Here is an 18,870-nt window from a genome sequence, read left to right as displayed (position 1 = left end):
TGGAGAACAAGTCTTATGAGGAGCGGTTGAGGGAACTGGGGTTGTTTAGCCTGGAGAAAAGGAGACATCAGCTGCACATGAGGTATCTTCAGCAAACTGAATATCATAGAACTGAGCATAAAGAACCTGGTGATTTTTGTATGCTGCACATTGTATTAACAGTGGAGTTTTATTTATTATATCATTTTGTTTCCATTCTAAAGTAATTAAAAGAGGAATTTACATGCATCTTGACAGTTAATAATCCCCATGCTCCCCAGAATATCAACAGATACAGCTTTAAGTGTGGTATGACCTGTAAAACCAGGATGAGATTTTTTGCAATTAACTGTTTTTTTGGTTTCCTTTGATTTATAACCAGGTAAATTTCCTTTTAATGTGGCTTCATCTTGTTACATACTTACTGCCAATGATTCCTAAAGTGTTTTTGCAGAAGATAAAAGTCTAAATGCATTGACATATTTATTAGAAGTAGTAGATAATTACTCAACTAGGTCTGGCAGTGAAAATAATCATTGCAGCTAATCTCAGGTGATAACTTTTTCCATTCTGTGGTGGTTAGAGGACAAAATGTAATGCTTTTTTCAGTCTTTAAGACAGTTATGCCTCAGTATCCTGACATCAAGATTCAGCTGTTTGAATTACAGGCGAGCTCAGAAATGTGCTTTGTGAAATCAATGACAAGAGTTTTGTTCGTGACGAGTAGGTATGAACAGGGGAGGGTGCATCAAAGACTGACAGGAAACATCCAAGAGTCACATCTTCACATTTCTGTGTGCAAAGCATGTGCTGCATTACTCTGGAGCAGCCTCTCCTGCTAGCATGTACAGCTGGCAACAAAAACTGTCAAAGGGGAAGAGTGGAAGGATGGTTTTGCCTTCTACCCCTCCCTTGGAAGAGTTACATCCCCTGAAAGAAAGGACACAGGTACATCTCCTCCAGATCTAGCACTGAATTATCCCCAACCTTAGGCAGGGAACAGACAACCAGGTGAAATATTCCTGAGCTTGTCTTATCTCTGCGCTATTGTAACTAGTTTGATCAACCATTACAGGAGGCCACCAGAGGAAGGAAATCAGTCTTGTGGACACTTTCTCTTCTACTTGGAGTTGAAGTTTTCCATATTTATGGAATAGAAACAGGTGATGAATGATCCATATCTTCAAATCCTCCACAGTTACTGAAGTGGACTTGATGCCATGCTGTAATTGGTACAGAAAGCAATTGTATTTTTAAGAAGAAACTATTGAAGCATCTGTGGTCTGCAATGCCTTCTGATTGCTTTTAGGTGCAGCTCAAAATCTTAATACACAGTTTGAGCCTAGGTGCATACCTGCTCTGTACAGTGGTCCACAAGCAAGTGCCAATCAAGCTAGTTTCAAATAGCTGAATTAGTGCAGTGCTTATAAGCCTGGGCACAGTGCTAAAAGCCTGTACTGTCTCCATACAGAGCTCTCTCTGTATGGTGTTGCTCTTCTGTAGGTACAACAAATTCAGGGATCTTAGCACAACTGGACATCAGTCTCTTAGGGAGTGCTGTATAGTAGAGATCTACTAGGACTATATTTAAACTCACTTGCTGTGTTAGTGGCAGAAAACTAGAGGTTTCATGTTCTTGCTTCTTTTCCTTGTATTTTTAACTAATGACTACAGTAACTGTCAGGCACAATGATACCACCACATAAGTTCCTGAGAACAGTTGTTACTTTCAGATTCTGCCTCTTTTATTTTACACTTAACAAAATGTGCAGGATGATTTGAAGTAGGACAGAGTGCTAAATGGAATCTTCAGTGCCATGAAAGCATGGATTGTTGTTGGCAGTGCTTTTCATCAACTTGAAAACATCTAGTTTGAAGCAGCTTGATGCTAGCATAACTACACACTCAAGGCTGTGATTGGAATGTAGACGTCCATCTAGTATATTCATTTTTATCCATATAAACAAGAACAAACCACATTATAACACTTATATACCTTGAAAGCATTCTTCATGGTTGGATAGAATTGCAGATATTTTTGGAGTGTAGAAAGGTCCAGAGCTGAAAGGATACCCAGATCAGAAGTGGATTTCAGAAGCTTGATTTGAGTGGAAATAAGATTTTTTATTTCAGTCCAGACAGAATTACTGCAGTTTCATTCTAGTAATTACATTGTCTTATTTTGTGGCTCTGAATAAACAATCACCCTGCAAATTCTGGATTGGTTACTGTGTTGTCTAATGAGATATCATTAGAAAAGGATGCATCTGTATATTAATGATTCAGAAGATATAGAAGGATCTGCAGAATATGGGATAATGTATCCTATTATTCTGGGCTTATTCACTTATCCTTTCTGTCATCAGAAAAGGCTCCTGTTGAGATTTCTGCAGTAATATTTGAAGGGGCAGAGATTAAAGATGAAGAAAGCACAGAAGATACTTGGGTAATTCTCCATAGTCAGCTGAGAGCTGTCCGTTTTGTTTTTAATATTAGTTTTGAAATTCACTTTATTATAAAATGGGCCTGCTAGGAAGCTTCTATGATTGATTCTTTTATGCCTGAGATGTTTCTGCTGTAGGTGAGATCCTGCAGACTCTACTGAAGAGCTGGAGTCCTCCCGCTGTTTTTCGGTTTGAAGAATCTGTGCAGGGGGATGACAGGCCCTTAAACACCAGGTCTGACTTCATCCAGATATTAGAAACATAAAATCATAGAATGTCCTGAGTTGGAAGGGACCCACAAGGATCATCAGGTCCAAGTCCCGTCCCTGCATAGGACAACTCCAAAATTCACACAATGTGTCTGAGGGCATTGCCCGATTGTTTCTTGAATACTGTCAGGCTTGGTGTCATGATTCCCTGGGTATCCTGTTCCAGTGCTCCACCATCCTCTTGGTGAAGAACCTTTTCCTGAGGTCCAACCTAAACCTCCCCTGGCACATCTCCCTGCCATTCCCTCGGGTCCTATCATTGGTTGCCAAAGATAAAAAATCAGCTCCTGCCCCTCCTCTTTCCCTTGTGAGGAAGCTGTAGACTGCGATGAGATCTCCCCTCAGTCTCCTCCAGGCTGAACAAACCAAGTGACTTTAGCCACTCCTCATATGGTTTCCCCTCTAAACCCTTTACCAACTTTTTGGCTCTCCTCTGGACACTCTCCAGTAGCTTTATGTCCTTTTTATACTGCGGCACCGAGAACTGCACACAGTACTCAAGGTGAGGCTGCACCAGTGCAAATTAGAGTGGGACAATCACCTCCCTCGACTGACTGGCAATACAGTCCTTGATGCACCCAAGGACACAGTTTGCCTTCTTGGCTACTAGGGCACACTGTTGGCTCATGTTCAACTTGGTGTCGACCAGAACACCCAGATCCCTCTCTGCAGGGCTGCTCATTCCCCAGTCTGTGTGTCCATCCAGGGTTATTGTGTCCCAGGTGCAAAATCAGGCACTTGCCCTTGTTAAACTTCATACAGTTGGTGACTGAAAGATATATCAAGACAGAGTGTAATTTTCTGGGATTCGGAATCTTCCTGGACAGCATGTCCATCCCTGAACTTGAAAATAGTGAAAAAGTGTGGAGGGGTTTCTGTTAGATGGAGATTTGTTACTGAACCAGCCAGGAATTTCAAGGCCAACTCAAATGCTGAAAACAGGACCTGTTGTGGGAGAGAAGCATTTCTACAATAACAAGGCCTCAACATGACGTAAATCAACGGACCTATCATCAGTGAGACGCCAGCGCGTGGACAGCTCGTGAACATAGATGATATCCAATCAGTGAATGCATGCTTGGAGCGTGGACGTGTGATCAGAGAATAGTTGCATATATAAGGAGGCTTGTTTCTGTAATAAATGGCTTTGCGTGATTCACATTGAATCGGAATGCTGAGTCCTTTATCGTTCCAACAAAAAAGGGTGTGGAGGGATGAAAGCAGCAGGAATGAGTATTAAGTTGGTGCAAAAGTAATTGCAGTTTTGGACCGTGAATTTTAAATCATTATAACTAGGTTGAAATGCATATTTATTAATCAAAATAGGAACTGTTACCATCAACACATTTTTGCCAATAAGAAATGTTTGTTTATTCCTGTAGTGTAAAAATCCATGCGTCAGGATTCAACGAACTCTTGGAAAGTATTTTCTGCATCCTGCTAGTTGTGGAAGTGTTTTCCCTGCAAAAAGTTGTATGGGAATAGCGGAAGAATGGTGAGGAGAAGAACTGTAAATATGCTGAAGCAACTGCAGCTGGGGTGTAGAAAAAGCACATACATCACACTAATTGTTTTACTGACCTTGTGCTTGACAAGTAGAACCTCTGTGTTAGATAACATAGGCCTGTGAGAAACTCTAAGGTACCTTATCATTATACCTGAGATTCCTGCTTTGTTGTGAGAAAGAGCAGAGCACAGTGGATGACTGTGCCTGCTTGAAACCTTGAAATACAGGCAAACACAGCAGGCCCAGTGATCTTCAACCAGGGCTGAATTCTGCAGCACCTGCATCTCCACTTGTGTCACCTCCACCCGGGAGCTGAGGTGCTGTTTTGGAGATCCTCCGGTAGCGAGGTAACTAAAATAAATTTGCTCTTTGCAATCACGTTCACGCCCTCTGGTTGTTCTTGCAACCTGTCTGCTCCAGTGCTCACAGTTGTTGAGATGCTTGAAGAAGTGGTAGCAGGCTGGCAAGAGGTCAGGTGAATGTGGCTGATGAGGCAAAACTTCATAGCCCAATTCATTCAACTTTTGAAGCACTGGTTGTGTGACTTGTGGTCGGGCATTGTCATGGAGAATAATTGAGCCCTTTCTGTTGACCAATGCTGGCTGCAGGCATTGCAGTTTTTGATGCATCTCATCAATTTGCTGAGCATACTTCTCAGATGTAATGGTTTCACTGGGATTCAGAAAACTGTAGTAGATCAGACTGGCAGCAGACCACCAGACACTGACCGTGATAATTTTCTGGTGCAAGTTTGGCTTTGGGAAGTGCCTTGGAGGTTCTTCTCAGTCCAGTCACTGAGCTGGTCATCGCTGGTTGTTGTATAAAATCCACTTTTTGTCACATGTCACAAACTAATCAATAAATGGTTCATTGTTGTGTAGAAGACGACACTTTAAAATGATGATTTTTTTTTCTTTTCAGTCAGCTCATGAGGCACCCACTTATTGAGCTTTTTTACCTTTCTAATTTGCTTCAAATGCTGAATGACTGTAGAATGGTCACACTGAGTTCTTCAACAACTTCTTGTGGAGTTGTAAGGCGATCAGCTTCTATGATCACTCTCAACTGGCCATTGTCAGCTTCCAATGGTTGGTCACTATGCTCCTCATCTTCAAGGTTCTTGTCTCCTTTGCAAAACTTCTTGAACCCATCACTGCACTGGGCATTCGTTAGCAGTTCCTGAGCCAAATGCATTGTTGATGTTGCGAGTTGTCTCCGCTGCTTTACACCCCATTTTGAACTCGAATAAGAAAATCACTCAACTTTTCTTTTTGTCTAACATCATTTCCATAGTCTAAAATAAATATAAAATCAACAGCAAGTAATAAGGCAGTAAAAAAAAAACATAAAGTGAGAAAAGCGCATTCGAAAAGATGTATAACATAACCACATTTATTCAATAATTTATTCCAATATCGAATGGCAAATTTCAACAATGCAAAAAACACTATTACTTTTGCACCAACTGTCCTGGTTTTGTTAAAAAACCAAGTTTCTCTTTTAGTGAATTTGCCTGGCAGCTAAAGCCTTCATATTAGCTGCATTTTCCTGGAGAACCAGATACATGTTTTGGTAAAACATAGCAATGGAATGCAAACTTATTGATAAGCAGAGATGGACATGTCACAAGAGGGACAATGAGAAACCGGTGACCAAGAAACTGACCAACTGTATATAACATTCCATTCACGTGAATACTTCATATAAAAGTGGGAGATCACGAGGATCTCATCCCTTTTCCCTTTTTCCTTTTTCCCTTTTTCCCTTTTTCCCTTTTTCCCTTTTTCCCTTTTTCCCTTTTTCCTTATGGCCGACATTAGGAGAGGACCTTGCTAGTCGTCCCTGCGAACTGAAGCCTAGTGAGAGACTGAATCCAGCTCCGGTTGGCTGCAGAGTCCAATCCAGGACTTTGGGTGCTGGCTCTGCAGTTGCTGAGACTTTCAAGATTGGTTTTGTATATTTTGTATTATTTTCTCTATTCTTACTAGTAGCATTAGTAAAACATCTTTAATTTTTCCAACTCTTTTCTCTCTGTCCTTTCCTCCCAATTGCCTGTCCTTAGTGGGAAGGGGGGAGAGGGAGGGGCAAACGGGGGGAGTGGGGGGAGGAGAGGAGGTTAACAATACATCTGCCAGGGTTTTATTGTCACCCCACAATGCAAACCCTCGACAGATAATTGGCGCCCAACGTGGGGCAAGAGAAAGGGGTAAATTTGGAGATTTTTGGCTTTTCTACTGCTCTGACGTACCTTTCAATTTCCTTGGCACGGTGCCAACACATAGAGTTGTGATACTCGCGCGTCTGTTTGCTTCGGATATTATTTAGTGGTATTAAGGCAAAGTGAATTACATTGATTTAAAGATGTTATGGCATAAGTTCTATCAGTTATTTTCTACATTGTGCTCACTGATTCCTTATCTGTGCTGGGCCTTCTTTCTGAATCGAAGTATTCATTATATAACAACAAGAAACTGGACAGCAGTGATGATGATCCTGTGTGGTTTGACACTGGTTTCCTTCATTATACTGCAGCCGCTAATGAATTTCTACTCGTTTCTACTTTACCTTGAAAAGCCTCCAGGAGAGATTAAAGAGCAGAATGGCTCTGTGTTTGCTAATTTGTCGAGCGAATCTTTAGAAAGGCTGACTAACAATACTTTTGTGTTTTCGCTAGGACAGTTTGCAAATGTTTTAGAGAACTTTGAATATCCTTGGTGCTTTGAGAGAACTGTGATGGTGTTATCTGGTTTGCTGAATGTGTGTCAGTTTGTGATACTGTTAAGAGAAATAAGGTTCAATAGGAGGTTTGCGTCTCTTTTTAGTCCTGAGATTTGCAGTGCATCTTCGGAAACTTTAGCAAAAACCACTCCAAGTCACTTGAGAAAAAGCAAAACAGCGAAAGCTGCCGCTGCAGCCACTGCCCTCTCAACCGCGGCTTCACAGGCTGAAGCTGCAGTTCCTCCGCAGAGCTCCTCTGCCAAGGTCGCTGCAGATAACGTTACCTCTCCAGCCTCAAAGGCTAAGAAGGCAGCCCCCCTGTCTTCACACACTGGTCACTGTTGCTGCTGTAACCACAGCAATCACTGTGACAGTCATTCAGACTCTGGAAATGAATCAAATGATGGTGAACCCATATCAGCATCAGTTGCTGGTTATAAGAAAGTCACTAGAAAGACTACCCGTGCAGCAGGTGATGGCACAGGGCCAACATCAACCCAAGGGGCATCATCAGGACAGGGAAGAGATGAAGTGATCACCACTCGGTCTTTTTCTCCAGGTGAGCTGAGAGATCTGCGAAAAGACTTTAGTCGTCGTGAAGGCGAGAATATTTTAACCCGGCTGCTCTGATGCTGGGACAATGGGGCAGAAACAATTGAGTTGGAAGGTGGGGAAGCCAGGCACCTGGGATCTCTGTCAAAAGATTCCACCATTTATAGGGCAATTTCAAGAGAGTCTAACGCCACTACTCTCTGGACCCGACTCCTGGCAGCTATGAAAGTAAGATTTCCCTACAAGGAAGATTGTATATCCAAGTTAGGGAAATGGAATACTATGGAGAGAGGTATCCAGTTCCTGAGAGAATTAGCTTCCTACATGAGCAAGGAGAAAACATGAGGAAGTGGCATGGAAGACCTACCACAGAACTCCAGGAATGAGTACGTGAGATAAAAGGAAAAACTCCTAGGAAGGTGGCTGCTCCAGTTTACAAAAGGAGCAGAAGAGATTCTGATGTTCTTGAAGTAACCTCTAATTCACACCCAGAGACTGTGCAAAACAGGAATTAGAGGTGCCCTGCCTCCAACCAGGTGGAGGAAAGGGATAACAGAGTTTATCGGACTGTACAAATACTATGGCCTGGTACAACACAACCCCAGGAGTACAAAGCTTTACTAGACACTGGTGCTCAGCGCACAATAATTCCTTCTAATTATAAAGGAATGCAATCCATCAATATTGTTGGAGTGACTGGGGGATCCCAGGAACTGACTGTTGTAGAGGCTGAAATGAGCCTAACAGGGAAAAACTGGCAAAAACATCCCATTGTGACTGGTCCAGATGCTCTGTGCATCCTTGGCATAGACTACCTCAGGAGAGAGTATTTTAAGGACCCAAAAGGGTATAGGTGGGCATTTGGTGTAGCAGCTGTGGACACTGAGAAAATTGAACAGCTGTCTGATTTGCCTGGTCTTTCAGATGACCCTTCTGTTGTAGGACTGCTGATGGTTGACGATCAGCAGGTGCCAATTGCTACCACGACGGTGCATCGCCGGCAATATCGCACCAATCGAGACTCTTTGATTCCCATCCAGAAGCTGATCCGTCAATTGGAAAGCCAGGGTGTGATCAGTAAGACTCGCTCACCTTTTAACAGCCCAATCTGGCCAGTGCGTAAGTCTAGTGACGAGTGGAGACTAACTGTAGACTATCGTGGCCTGAATGAAGTTACACCACCACTGAGTGCTGCTGTGCCTGACATGCTAGAACTGCAATTTGAACTGGAGTCAAAAGCAGCTAAGTGGTATGCTACAATTGACATTGCTAATGCATTTTTCTCTATTCCTGTAGCAGTAGAGTGCAGGTCACAGTTTGCTTTCACCTGGAGGGGGATCCAGTACACGTGGAATTGCTTGCCCCAGGGATGGAAACTCAGTCCTACCATCTGCCATGGACTGATCCAGACCACGCTGGAGCAAGGTAAAGCTCCAGAACACTTGCAATATATTGATGACATCATCGTATGGGGCGACACAGCGAAAGAAGTCTTCAAGAAAGGTGAGAGAATAATTCATATTCTTTTGGATGCTGGTTTTGCCATAAAATGAAGCAAGGTCAAGGGACCTGCACGAGAGATCCAGTTTTTAGGAATAAAATGGCAAGATGGCCGTCGTCAGATCCCAATGGACGTGATCAACAAAATTGCAGCTGTGTCTCCACCTACTAATAAAAAGGAGACACAGACTTTCTTGGGCACTGTAGGTTTTTGGAGAATGCATATTCCTGACTACAGCCAGATTGTGAGCCCTCTCTATCGAGTGACTTGTAAAAAGAACCAATTTGAGTGGGGTCCTGAACAACGACAAGCCTTTGAACAAATTAAGTGTGAGATAACTCATGCAGTGGCCCTCGGACCAGTTTGGACTGGACTAGATGTTAAAAATGTGCTCTACACCGCAGCCGGAGATAACGGACTTTCCTGGAGCCTCTGGCAGAAAGCACCAGGAGAAACCCGAGGTCAACCCTTAGGTTTTTGGAGTCGAGGATACAAAGGATCGGAGGCCAACTATACTCCAACTGAAAAAGAGATACTAGCAGCATATGAAGGAGTTCGAGCTGCTTCAGAAGTGATCAACACTGAAGCACAGCTCCTCCTAGCACCTCGACTGCCGGTGCTGAGCTGGATGTTCAAAGGGACAGTTCCCTCTCCACATCATGCAACCAAGGTTACGTGGAGTAAATGGATTGCACTGATCACGCAAAGAGCTCGAATTGGAAGTCCCAATCGCCCAGGCATCTTAGAAGTGATTACAGACTGGCCAGAAAGTAAAGACTTTGGGATGTCTCCAGATGAGGAGGAAGTAACACGTGCTGAAGAAGCACCACTGTAAAATACACTTTCAGAGACTGATAAGCAGTATGCACTGTTCACAGATGGATCCCGTTGACTTGTAGGAAAACATCGAAGGTGGAAAGCTGCTGTGTGGAGTCCCACACGACAAGTTACAGAAGCCACTGAAGGACAAGGTGAATCTAGTCAATTTGCAGAAGTGAAAACCATCCAGCTGGCTTTGGACATTGCTGAACGAGAGAAGTGGCCAATACTTTATCTCTATACTGACTCATGGATGATAGCAAATGCCTTGTGGAGGTGGCCACAGCAATGGAAGAAAGGCAACTGGCAGCGCAGAGGTAAACACATTTGGGCTGCCACACTGTGGCAAGACATTGCTGCTCGGCTAGAGAGCCTGCCTGTAAAAGTTCATCATGTAGATGCTCATGTGCCTAAAAGTCGAGCCACTGAGGAACATCTAAACAACCAACAAGCGGATCAAGCTGCTAAGATTAAAGTAGCTGAGGTGGACTTGGACTGGCAACATAAAGGTGAACTTTTCCTAACTCGGTGGGCCCATGATGATTCAGGGCATCAAGGTAGAGATGCAACATATAAATGTGCTCACGATCGAGGGGTGGATTTAACCATGGACAATATTTCACAGGTTATTCATGAATGTGAAACAGGCACCGAAATCAAACAAGCCAAACAGTTAAAGCCTGTATGGTACGGGGGGGCGATGGTTAAAGTATAAGTATGGAGAAGCTTGGCAAATTGATTATATTACACTTCCACAAACACGTCAAGGTAAGCGTTATGTACTTACAACGGTGGAAGCAACCACTGGATGGTTGGAAACATATGCCGTACCTCATGCTGCAGCCCGAAATACTATCTTGGGCCTTGAAAAGCAAGTCCTTTGGCGACATGGTACGCCAGAAAGAATTGAATCTGACAATGGTACTCATTTCAAAAACAGTATTATAGACAATTGGGCCAAAGAACATGGTATTGAGTGGGTATATCATATTCCATATCATGCACCAGCCTCTGGGAAAATTGAAAGGTACAATGGTTTGTTAAAAACTACACTAAAGGCACTTGGTGGTGGAACCTTTAAAAACTGGGATTCACATTTAGCAAAAGCCACTTGGTTGGTCAATACTAGGGGATCAACCAATCGAGCCGGGCCTGCCCAATCAGAAATTCTACGGACTGTAGAAGGAGATAAAGTCCCTGTAGTACACATGAAAAATATGTTAGGAAAGGCAGTCTGGGTTACTCCTGCCTCAGGCAAAGGCAAGCCCATTTGTGGGATTGTTTTTGCCCAGGGACCTGGCAGCACCTGGTGGGTGATACTTAAGGATGGAGAAGTTCGGTGTGTACCTCAAGGGGATTTGATTTTAGGTGAAAATATGCAATACTGAACTGCATGATGTGAATTGCTGCACTAACAGTGTTTAATAAGTGTCTTTCAGATCAAGACAGTGATGATGAAACCAGAGCTAGCTTCTTCGGGTGGCGCCTGACAACTTATTTGAAGTTGATGTCTTTAACCCACAAACAGTGGTCATGACATGCACTTGTACCATTTTTCCTGCCCTGGGAGACTGTTGTGACAAAATGAACTTAATGAACTTTTCAAAGGATGTTCCACTGATTAAGATTAATTACTCCTGTGTATATGTGTGTATATATATATATTTAGTAGCAGTACTGATTAATTAGATTGCATTGATAGATTGTATTGATAAGGTTTAAGTATTCAGTGAATGGCATATTATAAGGGGTGGAATGTCCTGGTTTTGTTAAAAAAACAAGTTTCTCTTTTAGTGAATTTGCTTGTCAGCTAAAGCCTTCATATTAGCTGCATTTTCCTGGAGAACCAGATACATGTTTTGGTAAAACATAGCAATTGAATGCAAACTTATTGGTAAGCACAGATGGACATCTCGCGAGAGGAACAATGAGAAACCGGTGACCAAGAAACTGACCAACTGTGTATAACATTCCATTCACGTGAATACTTCATATAAAAGTGGGAGATCACGAGGATCTCGTCCCTTTTTCCCTTTTTCCTTATGGCCGACATTAGGAGAGGACCTTGTTAGTTGTCCCTGCGAACTGAGGCCTAGTGAGAGACTGAATCCAGCTCCGGTTGGCTGCAGAGTCCAATCCAGGACTTTGGGTGCTGGCTCTGCAGTTGCTGAGATCTTCAAGATTGGTTTTGTATATTTTGTATTATTTTCTCTATTCTTACTAGTAGCATTAGTAAAACATCTTTAATTTTTCCAACTCTTTTCTCTCTGTCCTTCTTTCCTCCCAATTGCCTGTCCTTAGTGGGAAGGGGGGAGAGGGAGGGGCAAACGGGGGGAGTGGGGGGAGGAGAGGAGGTTAACAATACATCTGCCAGGGTTTTATTGTCACCCTGCAATCTAAACCCTCGACACCAACTTAATACCTGAAATAAGCAGTGGCCTGACTTAAAGGTAGCTGGCTGATCAGGAAATGAGTATGCAGTGAGAAGTTTGCTCTTATCCACACAGTGTCAGGGCCTGGAATCAAGTTCAGACTAGTTTCAGATAAAGCTGACTGTCTAGCAAGGAAATGAAAACACAGGGTAGTCTTCTAGTCTCTGAGTCCAGATCACTTTATCAAAGGCAGTCATGCTATATTGTCCCACTCATGTCAGGCTCTGTTTTAAAGTAACTTCAGGTCCTTGTTTTCCATATTCCATGTTCCTGTTTAGATACTGTTCTAGAATCACCTTGTTCTGATAGCTAGAAGTCTCCTAATTTCCATCTTAAATATTAAATCTTAAATCTTCAGTTATAGTCTCCTTCACTAGGCAACAGAAACCCGGCAGTCTGTGAAGTACTCCTGAAGAAGGAAAGAGATGTCTGGTTCTTTCATGGTGGAGTCACTACTCTTTTTTTCTTGCAGGTTGCAGGAGAGGAATAGGCAGAGGGGACAGGAACAGCAGAAGTAACTGCAGCAGCAGAGGCAGAAGAGCCTCCTCCCTCAAGAGTGAAGGAGCAGAAGCTTGCAAATCAGTTCAACTTTTCTGAGAGAGCTTCAAGGACACTCAAGAACCCTTTGTGGGTATGCTGCTGCTGCCATTTCCTTCAGTGACTTGGAGGATCTTTCCTTTGGGAGGTGTGGTGATTGCAACCTCCCACCTTTCCTGGGCCATTCGACCACCTGGATACCAGGGCAGGTCAGGCATTATTCGGGGAGAACAATTCCTATTGTGTGACTGTGGTGAGATGTGACCCTGGGACACCTTCCCTGTGTTCCTGTAGCTCCTGCCAAGAACAATTACCCATTGTGTAAGTGCAGTAAAGCTGGGAAAAATGAGGCACAAGTGTGGTGAGTCAAGACATGAAGGCACACCCTCCATACTCTTGGAACTCCTGACATATGGGAATAGCCCCCTTTTCTGCCTGGGAAAGGTAGCAACCATCAGTCGCTTTTGACAGTTTGGTACACCTGCTACCCAGGACTCAGCCCAAGCGAAATGGTGCCAGAATTATACAATCTGGAGAGGTCAGGATGCTGCCAGAATATTACCTCATCCTAAGAGTGGCTACAGTGGAAAAATACCTACTAAAGTCAACGATCTCGCAAGCCTGTAAATACTAATCCTAAAGTGAGGCCCTCTGAGCTCTCCTGGATCACAGCGGGCTGTGATTCAGTATCTATCTTTGAGGTGGGACACCTCTCAGAGACATCTTGCAATTAACTGATGCCACAAAAGCATGGGCGAGGACAGATTTCATGAGTTTCAACAAATCACCCATTGAGGACTACCGATGCATTAAAATGAGTAATTCACTTAACTTGAGAGGGAAATTTGTCACGGTTGAGACAGACAAACAACATAGACCAAGTTCTTCCAGGATGAAAGTAGTAGATGCCATTTATTGCCACAAGTGCATTTTTATACAGTTTTACCAGTTCATGTGTCTCTTCACTATTGGTTACAAGTTACAGCAGTAACATCTCATTGGCTATTTTTGCTATCATCAATGTTACTCTTTTACTCCCTTCTCTCTCACGGGTACATCCTTAACATCTCCGGATACTCCATTACTCCCATCTTTCTCACAGGTAGGCCTTGATATCTTCAAGGCTGATTTCTGTTTCCATGCCCTCCGTCAGGGAATCCATGGACCCACCGTAGTCCCCCACAGAAATTTTATAGTTATGCCTCCACGTATATTCCACACACATACGCACAAAGCTATAGGTTACCATGCATGAATATATTCAAATATCTATGGATGAATGCACGCAAGTAAGTATGTGTTTATAGATTTGTACATAAACTTTTACTCATATACCTCTGTGTCACTGTTTACTGCAGGGTGACAATAAACCGTGGTAGATGCTCTCTGTTAACCCCCCGCCCTCCCCACCAAGGAAAGGTAATAGGAGGAAAAGGGAGAGAGACTTGCAAGTTGGAAAAGTTAAAAAATGCTTTACTAATGCTACTAATAAATAGAGAAAATAATACAAAATATACAAAATCAATCTTGAATTTCCTGGCGTAGCACAGCAGCGGCCCACTGCGGAGCTGGCGTTGCTCCATCGTCTGCAGGGCAGGTACCCAGAAGTCCTGGGCTGGACTCTGCAGTAAACCGAAACTGGATTCAGGGATGCAGGGCCTGGAACTAGGCCTGGGATCACAGGCACGACAGGCAGGGTCCTCTTCAGATGTCAGCCATGGATCCTCGTGATCTCCCACTTTTATAGGGTGTATGACATGTATGGAATGGAATACTTAGTTGGTCAATTTTAGTCACCTGTTCTGTCCGCCCCTCCTTGCAAATACACCCCTCTCACTTATGGGATGTGCAAAATTTATCAGTAATCTTGGTTGCCATAGCAATAAGTCTAAACCTGGGTCTCTTCTGCATACCGTTGCTACCGTTACCAGCGCCGGAGCGAACAATGTCTGAAAAACATGGAGCCAAATTCAGAAAAGTGCAGTTACTTAAAAGAACTTAGCTGAAAGAAAAATTCACTAAAAGAGAACTGGTCTTGTTTTAACCAAAACCAGGACACTCTGTGTGTGTGTTTATATGTGATTTAACTTTCTCTTTCATAAGTACAAGTGTGACCCTTAACATCATCAAATCTGTGATCAAGTCACTGTTTTAATTATTACAAATCCCATTGAATTGTTTTAAATATATTTGTTAATCAGCTGTTGATTAAGCATTATTAGAAATCATATATTGAACTTGTGGTCTACCTTAATGAATCCTAAATTGTTGTTAAATCAAAGCTGTGTAAAAATCCATTCTGTGACAGGAGGGCATGTGGAGTATTTGTGTTTATGTCATATCCTCTAATCTCTGTAGATACTATTAGGAGAAAAAAACCCAGTGTTTTACCATGGTAAAAGATTTGAGGTGATGGAAATGGTGATAAAAAAATTCTTGCCTCTTGGACAGCCTAGAAGTTTTGGTGCTACTATAAATCCTTACACCTTTACTTAGATAAAACATTTTTCATGTATATTTTCTCATCTGAAAAAGTATAGAGCAAATGTTAGGGTAATAGCTGAGGGGTTGGAATCCCTGATTTCAGTTTCCTTTTGCCACAGAGTCCCATTATGTCCTTATACTTCAATTCTTACCCATGGAGCAGGGATATAAGTGCCCTTGTACTAAAAGGATAAAGGTATTTACGCTTGTGTTAAGCACAGGTACTATAGTAACAGACCCATGTAAGTATGACAAATCTTTACTGCTGCTACAGTGTACATCTCCGTCCCACTCTGTGCATGCACTTTCTGATCAGTAGACTCAAGACATTATGTTCCTTCCCTAAGATTTTGCTGAGCCCGTAGCCATTACCAATGAGCATGTCTTCACAGGGTCTCCTGACTGAGAAGTATTGGTGATGTTGGCCCCCAGCTGAGTGCTCAAAAATGACCTTTCTGAATCAGAGATACAAATTTCAGAGAGAAAATTCTCTTGTTTTCCTTGATGCCCTGGAATCAGAGTATATACAGATTTCCCAGCCTGCCTTCTTGCAGCCATTACAGCTAAAGTGAGATGTCTTTACATCTGATGGGCTTGGAGAGATCTAAGAGTTATTGTGTTGCTGGAGCTACTATCTCCTAGAAGGAATACCATCTCTGCCCACTAATAGAGATGGAGGATCTCATCAGAGTTCATCCAGCAGTGGGGTGCTTACTGCAAAGTCTGAGTTAAGATTCTGCATCTTTCAAAAATCCCTGTGGAGGCCACAGAATTTGTTATTTCTCTGTCCCCAGATCTGCATATTCTCTTCCCATTGATTTTACTGGGAGAGGCTTGTATGCCTCTGTGTGATTTTGCCTTGGAAAGCAGAATCCAGCCCTTAAATAGCTTTGAATTACTGCTGTGTGCTATACAAGATGTACAGTTAACACCTCTGAGACCATTTCAGAGGTCAATGAAATGCTACAGGCAGCTGACACAATGGTTTTTTGAAAGAAAATGCTGTTCCATGAAATGAAAGTTTCACAGAAATATATTCATTTGTGGAAGATGCACACCCCTCCTCTCTCCCCCTCCCTTCCTTCGATATGGAAGGTGCAGACACATCTCCCCCCACCTCTCCTGCAATGGGGTTAACAGCTTCTTTTGTTTGACCCCAGAGCCCGTTGGCCAGGGTCGTTAAGAGAGAGGAAGAGGGGGCACAGAGGAGCCGCTGGGCGCCCACAGCCAGAGTGGGGGTGCTTAGAAACTTCAGGGCACCCCACAGCCAGAGTGAGGGTGCAGAGAAGCTTCTGGAATGCCCACAGTCAGATCTGACAAGGCTATATAAACGGGACCCCCGCCGAGGTTTTGCCGGTTGTGTGGACCTCTTGGAGTGCAGGCCAAAGGCTGTGGCTGAGAACCCTCCCCCTTAGGCAGGATGGCTGCCTAAGGCAATCTCCCAGGACCAGGATTCTCCCACCGAGCCACACAGGTGAGTAATAAAACTTTTTAATAATTCCTCGCAGGATCACGGGTGCTTATTCTGTGCTTAAATATAAGCACGTGTATTTTCTTTAATAATTCGTTGACAGATTCAGGCAAGTGTATACTTTTCCCAGAGTCAGGGACGGCTCTGGCATTGTTTTTGGTGAGCCACGTGTATGCACACTGTGGATCTCCATTGTTATTATTTGCTGCACCTCAATAATTACCTTGACTGATACTCGAACCTGTATTTATGTCACTATTGGAGAGCTAAAACCTCATCTTCCACCGGTTAATCTGTTGCATCTTCTTTACCGAATAAAAGTTTGTTTTGGACCCTGTTGTCTGTCTAAACTAACTTCGGGGTGCCTCCATGACATCATTTCATTCAGAATTTTGATGTAAGGGTGATTAAAATATTCTTTCAGTAAGATCAATTGAATTGTTTATAGGTTATCATTCTGTAAAACTCCCAAGTGGGATTTTAAAATATAGGTCAAAACTTTTCAAATTTGGTAGCATATCATAACTGATACCATAGTCGGTAGCAGAGGTGAAACAAACCATTTCAACTCCTTCAAAATTAAATATTGAAATTAGCTATTTTAAGTATATCGTAAAAAAATCAGAAAGTCTTGTGAACTTTCTTTTGGTCCACAAGAAAATCTAGTTGTAGTTGCTTGATCACCAATAATGTTTGTGCAATACTCTGGGAATTCTAACTACCTGCTATGAGAAGGCCGTTTACACAGATGACCTATGACACTGCAAAGAGTTTCAATGCAAACATTACATGTCTTTATGCTTTTTCTTTACTCAGGAAAAAGCATGTCAATCAGAGCCTACACCTTGTAAATATTTTTCAGCCACTGCTAACTAGGTATATCACAGTATCACAGTATCACAGTATGTTTGGGATTGGAAGGGACCTCAAAAGATCATCTAGTCCAATCCCCCTTTTTACTTTTCAAGCTGTCCTGGTTTTGTTGAAAACAAGTTTCTCTTTTAGTGAATTTCCCTGTCAGCTAAAGCCTTCTTACTAACTGCACTTTCCTGCAAGTTAGATACATGTTTTGATAGACGTAGCAATGGTATGCAAGGTCACTGGACTGATAAGGATGGATGTACCTCCTGCGAGAGGGGCAATGAGAAGTAGTGAACTGAAATTGACCAACTAAGTATTCCATCCCATTCACATGATATTTCATATAAAAGTGGGAGATCACCTTATGGTCGACATCAGGAGAGGACCTTGTGAGTTGTCCCTGCAAACTGAGGCCTAGTGACAGACTGAATCCAGTTCCAGTTGGCTGCAGAGTCCAGTCCAGGACTTCAGGTGCTGGCCCTACGTCTGCCGGAGCAGTTGCCGGGACTTTCAAGATTGGTTTTGTATATTTTGTATTATTTTCTCTATTTTATTAGTAACATTAATAAAACATTTTTAATTTTTACAGCTCTCTTCTTTCTGTCCTTCTTTTCCTCCCAATCACCTGTCCTTAGTGGGAAGGGGGGAGAGGGAGGGGTTGAAGGGGGAGAGGCGGGGAGAGGGGGTTAACAATACATCTGCCACGGTTTATTGTCACCATGCAATCAAACCTTGACAGATAATTGGCGCCCAATGTGGGGCAGAGAAAGGGTTAAAATTTGATACTAAAAATGGGTAAATTTGGAGATTTTTGGCTTTCCTACTGCTTTGACGTATGTCACGGAGGCACCCCGAGGCTAATTTAAGGGACAAAAGGGTCCAAAACAACTTTTATTAAACCGATGAGAAACAGGGTTTTAGCACTCCAAAAGTGACTTAAATATAGGTTCGGGTATCAGTTAAGGAAAATTATTAAGGGGCAGCAACTAGTACAACAGGTGGTCCACAGAGTGTATGCACGTGGCTTCACCCAAAACAATGCCGGAACCACCCCCGAGTCCCAGAGGAGTACACACTTGCCTGAACACGGTGCGGGATTATTCTTAAAGAGATAAAGGTAAAGCGTACGCTCGCGATTCCGCGAGGGTAAATTTATAATACACTCGCAATTCTGCGAGGAAATAAAGTTACACTCGTGATTGTGTGAGGAAATAATTTAAAGTACGCGTGCAAATGTGCACGGAATATAAATACACTCACGATTGTGCGAGGAAATAAAGTTATACGTGCTTGTAT

Source organism: Patagioenas fasciata, chromosome W (assembly GCF_037038585.1).
Source record: "Patagioenas fasciata isolate bPatFas1 chromosome W, bPatFas1.hap1, whole genome shotgun sequence".
NCBI lineage: Eukaryota > Metazoa > Chordata > Aves > Columbiformes > Columbidae > Patagioenas > Patagioenas fasciata.
The sequence above is the reverse complement of the archived record's forward strand: the minus strand, read 5'-3'. Positions refer to the sequence as shown.